Genomic DNA, 15,345 nt, shown 5'->3' on the forward strand with positions numbered 1-15,345 from the left:
CTAAGTCACTAGTCCCCTTTCTAGGACCTGCTTCAGGTGCACTCCACTGCATTTCTGGCTACAGGGCATCTCCCTGCTCTGGCAGCGGTGGCCATGAGGGTGCGGAGAACAGAGAGGAGAAGAACAGGCGGTGGTAAGATTAAAGCACATGAAAACCAGTACCATTTATGAGTGGCTGCCAGCCTTGAAAGTTCACTTGTCCGGGCACTAAATCTACTTCACCACTTGTGATAATGGGCAAACAAATGCTATTTGACTTGCCTAGCAAAGGAAAACAAAGTTATTTGCCCAGAGCCAAGCGGGCGAGCAGCATTTTGCACACTGTATTGGAGTCAGCCCCGGAACCGCTTGCCCTACTTTGAAGTTCAGGCAAGATTCAAATCCAGATTTCTAGGACAGGAAAAATTCACCAGGGATCAGAACTGGAGCTTTGAGTTTGTCCGGTTCATTGGTCTCCCAGTTACTTTTTATTCTTTCTGCTCCGAAACAAGGCAAAACCCATTGCTTCTTGTTGCATCAGGTGTAATTTGTCACTGGGATATGGCGCCCCCGTGGGATGGACAATAGATTTTGGAGAACAAAGGAATGCTCACACGTAACCATGGCAGGCTGAGTGGAATCAGTGCAACACCAGGTTAGGGTCTTGCTCATCCTCAACTGGGAGGACTGTATCCTGCATCTGTAGGGAGCAGAGAGAACTTTTTGGCCTAATCGAATAGGTCTTTTCTTGAAACGGATCAAAGTGGCAAAATTCTGATCCAAAGCCAAATCTTTGAGGGTTTGGTTCTGGGGTTCTAGTTTGGGTCCTTTCAAGTGACAGTCCTGATCCAGGTCTAATTTTTCCCAGTGTCATGAAAACCCTATGCTTTGGCTCGGGGTTGTGGACTCTCTCTTAGAATCTGGGATGGCTTTTGCTACGAGGGGTAGTTAATGACAGAATCCAAGATCGCTGAAGAGACAAAACCTTTTAATTCTCCAGTGTCCTGAGATGCTAGAGCAGAGTGAGTAATATATAGCTTCCTACCAGCAGAGAGAGACAAGAAACTTAGGTTTTCCCACAAACAATGAGCAAAAAGCATGCATTTTTCAGTCAAGAGGGCTTTTGTTACAGATTGAGGAAAAACAACTAAGAAAGAACAAATATAAGAGTCTCCAAGAGAAAGAGAGAGAACACAATCTCTCTTTCTCACTCTGAACTGAAGCACAGAAACAAAGCTGCCCCTGTGAAGATTAATTTACACATTTAAAGGTGTAGTACACAAAAACCAGAATTATGACAACTCGTTTTGGCAACATGCTGTAGCTATATACACTGCATAAGCTTACTGTGCAATATTAACCCCTTCCAAAGACGGCTGAGAATTCTAATTCTTCCCCACCTCTCAGGAGGGAGTGCTCTTCTACTTGACAGATGGTAAAACCTTTTGATCACTATTGATCTAGGCAGTGTTTGAGTTGGTGACCATTAAATGAAAGGCCCTATGGAATACATCATTTCCTCTCCTCTGAGCCCATCACTCCACTTCAACCCTTTCATCATCACCAAGTTCTTTCCCTTCTGAAGATAGATTTACCAGAAACAACCACATTTAAAAAAAAAAAGTTACCCCTACTTGCAATCATTACAATTAAAGATCCAGCAAATTGCCAAGGGATTCATGTGTCTGTGGCTCACGTGACTCAGGAATCCGAATCCAAACAGCCACCGACAGAAAAGTGACCGTGCCCACACCAAGACAGAGGTGCTTTCTTCTGCCTGAACCTAATTGGAGCTGAGCATTCAAGAACCACAAGCCATTTCCAAACTGAAATCAATTTTTACAGCTGCTAAACGGAATGATTTGGAAGCGTTCCAGGAAGAAAAGGGTGTGTAGCTACATCACAACACATCAGATCCAGAGGTGGGTTTGGTCAAAAAAAAACAAAAAACCAAAAAAAAAACACCCCACCTGGTTCCCAATTTAGAAAACAACATCTCCAACAGCTTGTCCCCCACTTCCTGGAATTTGCCAGTTTTCTCCAGAGAAGATGGGAGGAACTCTGGGTGTAATTAACCAACTCTTCTCCATTGCACCTTATTTCATTAGTGTTAGACTCAAATTTACTCCATCCCTCCCCTGCGTAACGGCTGCTTCTTATCTGTTTACTACTATATGTTTGGGATGTATCCAAATCACAAAGTTTGGGGTGTTTATGCAGATCCTTCCATCTTTGGTTCATCCAGAGAAAGCTTTACAGGATTTCCAATCCCAAGCATTCAACAACTATGAGTCAGGCTGCTATCATGAGATTTTTTAAAATAATATTGTTTTCCCTTCTGGTTTCTGAGTGCACCTAGGCCATGTTTTCAAGCCTTTTCACCAGACCAAGAGGGACAGAATTTTACCTTTTTAAAAAAGAAAGCAGAGATTCTCACATAATCACCTGACTCCAGAAGCTAGGACTTTCTGAAAAATCAGCAACTATAAAGGAGACCCATGATAAAAGTTAGTGTCTCAGCTCTTGTGATTTGAAGCTAGAGAGCAAAATGAAGGTCAGATTGTGCTGAGTTTCTCTGGGGTCTCTGTACGGAGGTCAAGGTAGACTGGTACAAGTGAACAGAAGGGCAGCAGGGAGACGGTAGGTTTCCTTCTCTTCTATGTTAAATTCAGGGAAATTATGCAATCTGCCTCAGTAAAAATGCAATTGCAGATTGCACAGCAAACTATTAGGAATATACTCACTGTGCCCCAACCTAGGGAGAAATTTCTGCAGGGGGATGAAGCAAAATGATGTGCCACAAACAACAAATACTATTGATACACAGATCATATACACCGGGAGGAGGGACTAGAACTCTAGACCTTCATCTGCAAAACCATAGGTATCTACCAACTGAGCTAAAGGGGATCTTCTAAGACTAGTAAAATAGTAGGCAAATTATCCTCTTGGTGATCCATTAGAGGGTGACATAAATACATCACATGAAGCTACTGCATTAAAGGATTACTGGGGTGCAGAAAAGGAATTGTTCCGGCAAATCTAATCTAGATGTTCTCCCTATCTTGACATAGTTTGTTTTGGGGCCTCTGACCCCAAATAAAAAGCAAATGGAGAGCAAGCTAGTTTAAAGGAAGTCCCTTCCCTCATTGACTGGTTGGTCCCTTCACTAGTTGGCTGGTGGGTCTGCTCACTCTGACAGCCAATTGATGGGTTTCTTACCCAATCCTGGTGGGAAAAAAACCTGCATAAACAAAACAAAAAACAAATTGTGGGTAATGGAAAATTATCAAAGCTATTCGGCTCTCTTGCGTAATCCATTGGTGGAAGATGTTACATAAACATTTCATAAGACAGAGAATTATGGAGAGAACATCTCCCAACCTGCCTGCAATTACTACACAAAAACTCTTCCTTACCAACAGAGAGAAGGTTAAAAAAAAGAAGAAAAAGAGAGCACATCTGTTTTGTAACAGATCTATAAACATTTGGCAAAGGCTTACCTCATGAAAACATCCTGGAGACATCCTGCAAGCTGTGAAAGTCCAGGCTCACGCAAGGCGGTTAGAAAAAAGCATGCTCGCAGCTCAGATGTTACAGTGATGAAGGCCATGTCAGTAACAGGTAGATGGCTAGATAGCTAGGCAGGCAGACTGGCCCCACATTTGGTCCTATAAACTGCAGGTTGCATTTCCATGGGGTGACCTCAACACCTACTCTGTCCTCCTTCTTGTAAGACACAAAGTCACCTCCTCTTCCTCAACATTTCTGATGCAACATGATTGCCCTCCCATCCCTCTCTTGGCAAGGCGGGTTTGTATTTACCAATAGTGAGGAACCCTTAAAGGGATGGGTTTGACATAGCACCCCCAAATCTGGATGCTTCTTCTAACCATCCAGACTAGAGTTTCACCCTAGACTGCATGCATGTCGCCACCCTCACCGCATATTACATACACTACACATTAGGCAAAATGGTATGTTATGGGAGGATCCACCTCAGGGTGCTGTGAATGATCACACATTTATTACGTAGCTTGAATTTAGACTGTAAGCTCTCCGAGACACAGACCTCTCCTAGTTATCTAGCTCACAATGCTGTTGCATCTCAGCAGCTCCCAATCATTAATAAATGTATCCTCATAACACTCCAGTTGAGGTAAAGTTGCATTATTATTCCGATTTAACAGATGGTGAACTGAGGGACAAGGAGTTGAAGGGGAAGATTTTAATTCCCTCCGTCACACTGAGTAGTACCTCACTCCACAGATGGTCTCACTGAAATCACTCACAGAGTAAAGTGCTACTAAACCTGAGTAAGGGTGAGTGAGTTGGCTATGGTCACACAGGGAACTTGTGACAGAGACAGGAATCGAACACACAATGCCCAGGGTGCTGCTTTAACCACAAGACCACCCTTCATTTCTTGCCTGTTATGTGTTTATCTGTGAAGTACCTAGCACCCTTATGGGCACTATGAAGTAAAAATAATAATAAATAATAGCAACAATATTTATAGGTTTTCAGTTACCATTTCCCCATGTACTATCCTCAATTAACAGATGTCAAGATGTCAGGAACATAACATAAATTTAATGCAAACCCCCCACTCTAAAACTCTACATGTGGCAATATTATGTGTTGGTAGGAAGTTTAGGAGCAGGATTTGCAAAGGCTTTCAGCACAACGCAGCATTCAGAGTTAGGCCATTACTGAATGCTTTGGAAAAACCCCATCCTAAAAGGTACAGAAGTCAGGACATTTATAAGTTATAGTTTCCTTCTCAAACATAATGCACCCACATTGCACCTCTGTGTTATTTTTGTTTTATTAAGCCGGGCCTAATCTTACATTGCACGATCAAACCCACGCTGTTAATAGTTATGCCTTAATATGTAGCTATTCTTATGGGGCTGTGGGAATCAAAGCTTTAAATACACAACAGTTACACCTTAAAATGTGTCACCTGTAACTTTACATTAACACATTTTTGTATGGAATTTCTTTCGTGTTGTTTTGTTTTTGAACAGGGAAAAAATAAGGAAAAGAAGTTGTCCCCTCAAAGCAATGAATTACATACATCAGAACGAACATGTGTAGAACAGGGCAATACAAATGGGGAAGAGGCAGAAGGAAGGAAAGGAAAAAAAACAAAAAGGAAGGAGAAAAATAAACAAAAAAGAGCAAATGAAAAACGAACAGTTTGAATGAGTGCGTTGACTAAAATAGCTGCTCAGGCAGATGTGTTCAGATAAATTGTAATTGTGCGCATCATTAAATTAACGGGTGTTGTGTTTATTTCAGTGTACTGTATCCCCAGACACACAGAGGCTTGTGAGTGCCTTTATCTGGAGATGTGTATTTGCCGAGCACAGATTTGGCAAAGGATGAACTGCGGTCAGCCAGGATATTCTTTCCAACTGATTCTAAGTTATTTTTTTGTCTTGGCCAATATTGCTCGGAGTTGGCCAAGCTGCTTTCTCCACCAAAATCCACAGACCTGCTAAGCTAGCGGTTTATAAAATGAAGCCATTTGAGTTGAATGAGCAGCAGGAGAGATTCGGAGAGACGTGTAGAAAACCGTACGCTGAAATATTACATTTTGATTTAAACCGTGTACTCATCACAGAACCCTGGCAACGCATTCTTTCCTGGCCTTCCCCTCTCCCCATTCATCCAAAATCCAGCTGCCATGAGCCAAGCTTATCTTCATTTCTTGCCCTGCTGCCCTGGTCTCTTTCCACAGTGCAGCACTGCCCTCCCCCCTCCACTCCCTTTCCTCTCTCAAATTCAGGCTCTCCATCTTCAAAGCTCTCCAGAACTCCACCCCTGCCCACATCTTTGCTTTTCTCTCCTCTGCCCCCTTCCTGGGCAGTGTCCCTGACTCTCTCCTAAGGAATCCCTTGGGTCTATTTCACCCACTACAGACCTCTTCCATGCTACGCTGCACACTTGAAAGGGCTCCTCTGGTTCAGTCCTGCTCCCATTGAAGTCAGTGGCAAAACTCCCTCATTGATCTCAATGGGGCCAGGCCTGGTGCTTTAACATTCCCCGAGAGAGTCCTCATTCCAGGGACCATTCTGGCTGGGATGACCCTCCTCTGTTCTGTATAATGCCTCCTGAGCCCGAGAGCTGCCAGTCAGGGCTGGGACCATCTAAAGTGCCGTCTGCTGTGCAGTACTGATGTCCCCAGACCTATCATCCAGGCCGCGGGCAAAGAGGTGCCTGCTTGGCATCTGTGTAATGAGCTGTGAGAACCAGGTTTAGCCACCCCCACGCTGCAAGGCACCTCGCGCCGTGTCCCACATTAGAAGGAAATTATCTTGGCATCAGCAAGAACTTGTGACTGCAGATGGCCTAGACCCAGTTCAACAGTGTTCCTTGATTGGCTCAGGCTAGTTTTGGCATCCCTGGGAGGAATTCTGTCCCAACGCCAGAAGGAATTGGGACACAGCAACAGCAGCCAAAGGGGCTGTGTTAAATACATACAAGCAAAATAAGTAAAGCAAGATCAGCTCTACTGTACAATGTCATTTCTCTTTCCATTTCAGGGGCAGCCTAATGCTTAGAGGAGGGGGCTTGGAGCCAGTGTTCCTGGGACCTACTTCCAAATCTGCCACTAACTTCATTTATGGCCTTGGCGAAATCACCATGGGACAAATTTTCCATGGAAGCGTGTTGCTTTAATTGGTCTGGCTGCCTGACTGGAGCCAATCCCGCGGCCTGATTTCCAAAGGTGCTAAATACATGCAGCTCCCACTGATTTCACAGGGAGTTCCGGCTGCCTGGCACCTCTGAAATATCAGGTCTATTGTCGGGCATCCCAAATTAGAGGCCTTGTTTGAAAACTGGCACCTGCCCCCTTTGTGCCTTGACTTGCCTTCTGAAAAATGGGTGTAGCACCCCCTCCTTTCCAGGGTGCCGAGAGGCCTTTAATTAATTAAACACTTGCCGATCTGTACAGATCTTCAGATAAAAGGCCCTAGAGAAATGCAAAGTTGTGTTATTACTGGTAACGATCATGTTAAGAGCCAGCAGAGCTATTTCTGTACATTTTGGTTTATCCAACTCAGGGCTTTAGAAAGAGCCTGGCCCCTAGATAAGTGTCATCTCTGTCTCTGAGCTTAGCTTTTACTGTGCAAACAACTGGTATGTCCCTACAAACAACTTTCTAAAGCCAGGGCAGCCCACTACAAGCTTGGGAAATATTTACTCAAGGATTACAGGAGTCCACTTGGAGAAAGGAATTTGCATGCACTCTGCAAATTCACCTACTGGTGAATGGAGAGTGATTGGACTCTTGCTTTTGTGTTTCTGTGTGTAGCAGCAGCTCCTGAAAAGCTGGGTCCTGCTCAGAGTACCTGGGACAGGAGTGGCAGTATAGAAAATACCCAGAAACTTAGCCTTCTCTGGGGCAGTCAGACTAGGTGCCACTGAATGGGTGTGGATAGAGTAAGAAGTAACTTGAAGCTTTCTGAAGGTTTAAGGGTTTGGTCAGTGGGATACTGGGTCTTCAGGTCAAAAAGGACCATACGTTGTTACCAGCTGTTTGGTGGGTCTCATTCCAGCCACAAGTGGACGATATGTCCACATCCCCCAAACCACTTCCACAGTTAATGTCCTTCTTGGCTGTCTCAGCAGAGGCACCAAGAAGAAAGAGGGGCCACCTAGACCAATGTCTAGACCACCTAGACCAGTTCTACAGTTCTGCCTCTCACACGCCAATGATGTTATAAATTAGATTCAGATTTCAAAAGAGCATTTGGCATTTGCTTTTGTGCCTCTGGTTCTGGCCAAGGGACCAATCAGAGGTGAGGAGTAGCTACCACCAGCTTCAGCAGACGGCTTGCACCCTGAAGGCAGAGACTTGGTGACTATGCTGGGAACAGCTGCAGTGAGAAAAGGCTACTCACTTGGGGATTCTAGCCTGGCTAAAAACCCTGCACCCATGACATGGATGGTCCAATTTTGAAGACTTGTTTGTGGCATGGGGAGTTTCAACAAACAACTTAAATTTTAGGGGCTGACACAGATCGTTGGAAGTTCACCATAAAGGACACCTTGAGCACAAGAGGATCAGCACTTTGTTGCATCCTGGTGGTTGAGCTTGGGCCAGAATCACTCGTGGGCAAGGATGAGCCATGTGATGACACATGGTGCCTCTTTGTCCTATGCTTTCTCTCCAAGCAGAACACCCACAGATGTGTATGGGAGTGGTGGCAAGAAAGAATATGGAAGGAGTGAGCAGTAGGCACTCCTTGGGCAGCCAGAAGGAGCAGCGAGACCCTCTTGTCGGGGGGGTGAGGGGGGAGAAATGGGTTGAGAAAGAAGCAAAAAGGTGATTCTAGCACTTCTTCTACCAACATGAAAGACCAACGGTGGTTTGGCAAAAAGGTCCCTCTGCACACGTGACCTAGCCCAAACCCTGTCATGTATAGAAATGGAAAAGGACAATACCTAAAGCCAGATCTTTCTCTGGATCCTTTCCCCAGTGGGTTGCATTTTGTAGGAGAACCAGCAAACAGATACAGGTCAGTGCTAGATGCACAAGTGCAGGGAAAGGTGGGGGAAACTTCAAAGGGGAAGGGACAGCCTGGCGTTCAGCTCATATTCTGTCTGTTGATACAGATGTGGAGAGTACAGCTGGTTTCGAGCCAATGAGGTTCTTTTCCAAAGTGGTCCCAAGGGATGCAAAGCAAAACTAAGACGGGGGTGATACTGCAGGGCAAGGAGAGAGAAGAGAAAGTGAAATCTGAGCTGACACCTGGAGGAAAGAGGGAAGCAGGATGCAAACTGACACCAGACAGGAGGGCAAATCAGGGAGTGGGGTGGAAGTCTGGAGGGCCCAGTGAAACCTGAGCTCAGCTGATACCCGCAGGAGAGCAAAGCAGGAACTGAAATGGCATGTGGGGAGCACATGGTATTGGGCGGTGGAGGGGGAGGCAGATAAAGTGAAATGAAACAGGATGAGAACTGCTCCCTAAGGGAGGAAAGCGCAGGTCTAACAAAATTATTAATAATAAAATGCTTAGATCTTCTGACTCAGAGCCCTGCTATCTAACCAGATGAATCTCCTTCCTCCCATAAATCTCTTTGAAGGAGCAAAGTGCTAAATTCATTTCCCAGCTTTGCCACAGACTGTCTGTATAACCTTAGGCCTGATATTCATGACTGCCACTAGTTTCAATAAAAAGAAAAGGAGGACTTGTGGCATCTTACAGACTAACAAATTTATTTGAGCATAAGCTTCCGTGGTCTACAGCCCACTTCATCGGACGCACGCAGTGGAAAATACAGTAGGAAGAGATATATACACACATAGCAAACATGAAACAATGGGTGTTGCCATACCCACTATAAGGAGAGTGATCAGTTAAGGTGAGCTATTACCAGCAGGAGAAAAAAAAAAAAAAGCTCACCTTAACTGATCACTCTCGTTATAGTGGGTATGGCAACACCCATTGTTTCACCTTCTCTATGTGTGTATCTATCGATCTTCCGACTGTATTTTCCACTGCGTGCGTCCAATGAAGTGAGCTGTAGCTCACGAAAGCTTATGCTCAAATAAATGTGTTAGTTTCTAAGGTGCCACAAGTACTCCTCGTTCTTTTTGCAGATACAGACTAACACGGCTGCTACTCTGAAACTAGTTTCAATGGCAGCCATAGGTGCTCAGCACCTCTGAAAAAATCAGTCTCTCTGTGCTAGCCTCTCTCTGCTCCTGCTGATGTCATGGGATGTTTTACCATGGTCTTCCATTAGGAGCAGAGTTAGGCCAATGCTGAGTGCTTTGGAAAAGGCAACCCATCATAATGGCCTCAGTCAGCGAGGCCTAGTGGACAAGAGCATGGGACTGGGATTCAGGAGACCTGGGATCTATTCTCTGCCCTACCACTGTCCTGCTCGGCGACTTTGGGCAAGTCACTTCCCTTCCCCACGCCTTAGTTTCCCCATCTGTAAAATGGGGCTGGTGACACTGACCTCCCTTTGTAAAGTGCTTTGATATCTACTAATGAAAAGTGCTAAGTATGAGATTATTATTATTAGTAGGTCTTATTACCCTTTGGTCACATCTCTTTAGCTGTCAGTGGATGCTACCCTCCCAATGCCACTTTCCAAGCTATCACCTCCCTCCAGGCTCATCCATCCTGAAATCACGAGTGTATCATCAACATTGCAGGAGAGAACCGACAGCAGAACTCCTAGTTATTCCCAGCCCCGGGTTTCCAGTGCATTCTGGTGCCGGAATGTCTGTAACCTACACTGTAATCTCCTTGGGCAGGGATATTCTTTATATTTGTACAGCATCAAACCCATCATTAGCACTAAACATATGACATCTTATCTGCAGGAATTGCCTACTCAGATGAAAGGAAACCAACATCACACTCCCTGATACTTCTATGCCCCTGCCACACTGCTGTGTCAATAGACCTTCCAACCCTAGATCAATTCAGTCTCCTGCCACCCCATCAATAAACCCTAAACTTGCCTTGAAAGGTCCCTTGGCTCCCTCTGCTGGGAGAAGGTTGGAAACCGAGTCTCCTTTCTGTTCAGGGACCTATGTGTCACCCCTCTGCCAAGCAGATATTGGGGTCCCACAGGGCAGCTTCCCAGTGAATGAGAAATCAGTGATGTGGAGTCTGGTACATTCCTCATGTAACACAATATCGACAGAGTGGGTTATATATTTGTATAGCCTAACACTATATACCACATTTACACGATCCATACCAGTCCTTGAACAGAGGTGGGCCAAAATGGCAATCAGGCAATCCCCTCTTCCAGAGCTCTCAGTGTACACCCCTGTGCCCTGTTCCCAGAAAGCAATTTTGTCCCAAGAATTGACTCTGGTCAGAAAGATTAAGTCAGAGAGAAAATTCTCTTGCTGTTTGAAACAGCTCCCCCAGCAGAGTCTCCATCACAAAATTAACAATACAGCATTTATTTAAAGACTGAACATTGCCTGCACACTAAGAGCTTGCAAGACTATGTGTAAGAGCACTATCTGGGGACTCCCGCCACAACATATGCATGGAAAAACTCCCCCAAGTGTCCATGGGCTTTGGATCAGACCTTTTGAAGGTGTATCTGTTTGGCTTTGTGCTGTGCATCGAATTTCACCAAGCAAATTGAGTCCAAACACAGTTAGTTTGAGAAAGAAGCCGTGTTTGCTGAATCACCCAGTTCCCTCACTGACACAGTTTGGGAAACATCCCACACCCTGGGGAGAAGGTTTATTGCTACCTGTTTCCTTGGATGTAAACCAGCGTTAGACTCAACCAAAAAGCCAAGCCAGACAGGCAAAGCAGGAGCTGCCTGCCTGTCTCTTTCTCTCCTCACCCCATATATAAACTCACATGAAAAACTACATTGGAAGGATGTGTTCAGGTTGTGACGTCAAGGGCTCAGAAGTTAGGAGATGCCAGAATTAAGGCTGCCCAAGAGAGGAGATTAGAAGCTTTAGATGGTGTGAGATTTGTCATCTCCAGAAATGATGAGCACCCAGAGCTCCGGATGAAGGCAGGAGCACAGAAGCTGTTAAAGTTAGCCCCAACATGTGTTTAGATCCAGATTTCTTCAGCTCCAGTTCAAAATCCTGAACAATGGACTAAGAGCTTAAGTAAAAACAAAACCAAAACCAACCATCCCCTCCCTCCAAAATCCCCACTGTCTGATTTTTCTTGGATACCTGTAACAGAGACACCATTTTAGGGGCTGACCAAATGCCCATTGAAGTCAATGGAAAGACTCCCACAGACTTCAAGGGCCACTGGATTAGTCTCTTAACATCTAGGTGGGACTGGACAAAAATGTCACATAATCTTGGCCCTCCAGTTCCAAACTGGAGTAAGTTATGGATGGAGCCTTGTGACGTTATTGACATAATCTGGGACCGTATAGATCATTGTTGCAACCAAGGTCCTGTAGTGGCACCAAATCTTGTACAAAGGGAGTAAAAGGAGGTGTCTAAGACAAGGTTATGGTTTGCTGGTTATGATTATGCTATGTGTGCATGCATCATTTTTGTATTTAAAGATGTAAGTATTGGCTCTATACTGTCTGTATTTCAAACTTATGCTCTGCTTCTGGGTGACACCCCAGACAAGTTGGTGTCAGCTCTGCCTAGCCTGCTTGATGGCCCATTAAGGACCATCAGCTGTACAACTGACCCATTGAGAGGAGGCAGACATGCCTTGCGACTCAGCAAGGTGTGCAGGGACCTGCCTATGGACACAACTCTGAGGTTTTTCCAGGCCATGGGATGGACAGCTTGTCTTTGGGACAAAGAAAGAAACACCACATGGCAAGAGACTATAAAAGGCTGATGCCTCATCTCCATCTTGTCTTCAATCCTGCTTCCTACCTCTGGAGGGATTTTGCTACACAGAAGCATTGAACAAAGGACTGATAGACCCATCCCAGCTGGGGATGTTCTCCAGAGACTTGATTTGAACCTGCAGTTTCACCTATCACTGCTGCAAGCCTGAACCAAGAACTTTGCCATTACTCTATGTCATTGATTCCATGTAACCAATTCTAGCTCTCATCTGTATCTTTTTCCTTTTATGAATAAACCTTTAGAATTTAGATTCTAAAGGACTGGCAACAGCGTGATTTGTGGGTAAGATCTGATTTGTATGTTGACCTGGGTCTGGGGCTTGGTCCTTTGGGATTGAGAGAACCTTTTTTCTTTTACTGCGGTATTGGTTTTCATAACCATCTGTCCCCATAACGAGTGGCACCGGTGATGATACCGGGAAACTGGAGTGTCTAAGGGAATTGCTTGTGTGACTTGTGGTTAGCCAGTGGGGTAAAACCAAAGTCTTCTCCATCTGGCTGGTTTGGTTTGCCTTGGTGTGCATAGAAACCCCAGCCTTGGGCTGTAACTGCCCTGCTTGAAGCAATTTGTCCTGAATTGGCACTCTCAGTTGGGTCCTGCCAGAACCAGCATCGTTACAAGCCTGAACAGAAAGAATCACAGAATATACAGATCAAACAACACTTGCCCTTGCTCTCATTGGGTTCGTCTGTACCAGAGAGGTATTTCAACTGTATATAACAATTATGGCTAACACAAACCAGCACATCTACATGTAACAATGCTGTTGGCTGGGCTGTCACTAGGATTGAACTCAGGTTCTAAAAGCACAAGCCTCTACCTAGTGAGATAAAGGACTTACTAATTCTGCACATGCTCTATGTGGGGGGACAGAGAGCCACGCTTTGTTAGCATGGGTTACTCACATCTGCTATTCATATATAGATAGCTGGTTGTTACCACACTGGACTGTACCATGTTAGCAGACATGACTAATGTCAACACTTACCACAGGTGCTGGAATTAGACATGCTACCGCACCCCCTGTCTTGAAGTGGTTTCCATCACATACAGGGTTTGCAGTTTGATTCAACGACTCAGCACCCCCACTATCCAAATTGTTCCAGCACCCCTGTTTGCAACGGACTTCTATTGGGGAAGGATCAAACCTATTATGCCAGACATTTTGCTGTTGTGGGCTTTTTTCCTACTGTATATTATTTTGGCAAGGGTTTGTGTTTCTCTGGGAGATGAAGTAGTCAACCAACTAACTGTTACACAATAAAATGGGATGGAGAAATTAATGAAAGCATTGATGATGTATACCTGTCTGACAGTCTGATAAATAGAAGGCGTATACATGGAAAGTGATGACCTGATGTTTAATTCCCCCCTCTAGTCATTGCGAAGAAATCCTGCCTAGATGTGTTGGCCAGCACTGGGGAGTCTATGGGGAAACAGCCCATTGCTGAGTCTGCATTTCTGGTGTAAATCACTCAACGTAGTAGGCCCCAATCCTGCTCTGGGTCTGAGCCAAAGTCTAGTGAAATCAATGGCACTCTTTCCATTGACTTCAAGTGGCTTTAGATCCAGCACAATATTGTATTTTCACTGCCTATTTCTATCTCGAGGGAAATTTCCCTTATGACTAGTTCTGAGTCACTCAGGTGATCCTTTGGCTCATGGAAGTTCCCTGCTGTCAGTTCTGGAGTCCACAGAGTCGGAGTCACAAGGCTTTTTTGTTTTTAGTGTGGTTTTCCAATGGAAGGCAACTGAGCATGTTAAGACACCATCAAAGGAGGGATTCACAGAATCATAGAATACTAGGGTTGGAAGAGACCTCAGGAGGTCATCTAGTCCAACCCCCTGCTCAAAGCAGGGCCAATCCCCAATTTTTGGCCCAGATCCCTAAATGGCCTCCTCAAGGATTGAACTCACCACCCTGGGTTTAGCAGGCCAAAGCTCAAACCATTGAGCTATCCCTCCCTCCATTGATCCACCCCAGCCCAGATGAGCCAAATCCAACAAACAGATAATGGCCCACTCACACCTTCTCAGATGGAAACCACAAGGGCAAACCCTGAGGGGCAGAGTGTGCACCGGGAAAGGGGAAGGGGCAGAACAGCCCGTCCACCACCAAGGCAATGAATTTGCAAGTGATTATGGCCCTAAAAGCTGAAGAACATGAAACTCAGAGACAAGTGCATCACAGCTGCATGTATGCAAAATCTGCTCAGATCCCTAACGACAGCCCTGAGATAGCCACAGCCTCTTATGGCTTTCCCCTTCCCAATCCTATGGCTAGAGGCCAAAGCTAACCCATATATCTGCCGCCTCCCACATCTGTCTCTAGACCTCCTCCTCCTTTGGGCTCTGAGGATCTGATCCAGAGTCCACAGAAGTCAGTGTTGGAGTCTTTCCCATTGACTTCAGTGAGCTTTGGAGAAGGCCCTACAGCATTTTAGGAGCTGGGATCTACGGTGTAAGAAGTACTGACTCCACCTGCCTCACCTGAGGGTTTTGATCTGGGACTCAGTTTCGGGAGGATTTCTCAATACGGTCTCCAAAAATCTCCAGACAATCAGAGGGTGCTGCAGGTGCCATGGCTGCAGATGCTAGGGCTGTCAATTAATCGCAGTTAACTCACGTGATTAACTCAAAAAAAGTAATCGCTACTAATCGCACTGTTAAACAATAGAATGCCAACTGAAACTTATTTAATATTTTTGATGTTTTTCTACATTTTCAAATATATTGATTTCTATTACAACACAGAATATAAAGTGTACAGGGCTCACTTTATCTTATTTTTATTACAAATATTTGCACTGTAAAAATGATAAACAAAAGAAATAGTATTTTTCAGTTCACTTCATATAATTACTGTAGTGCTGTCTCTTTATCGTGAAAGTATAGCTTGCAAATGTAGATATTTTTGTTACATAACTGCACTCAAAAACAAAACCATGTAAAGACAAAACCATGTAGAGCCTAAAGTCCACTCAGCCCTACTTCTTGTTCAGCCAATCGCTAAGGCAAATAAC

Source organism: Lepidochelys kempii, chromosome 22 (genome assembly GCF_965140285.1).
Source record: "Lepidochelys kempii isolate rLepKem1 chromosome 22, rLepKem1.hap1, whole genome shotgun sequence".
NCBI lineage: Eukaryota > Metazoa > Chordata > Testudines > Cheloniidae > Lepidochelys > Lepidochelys kempii.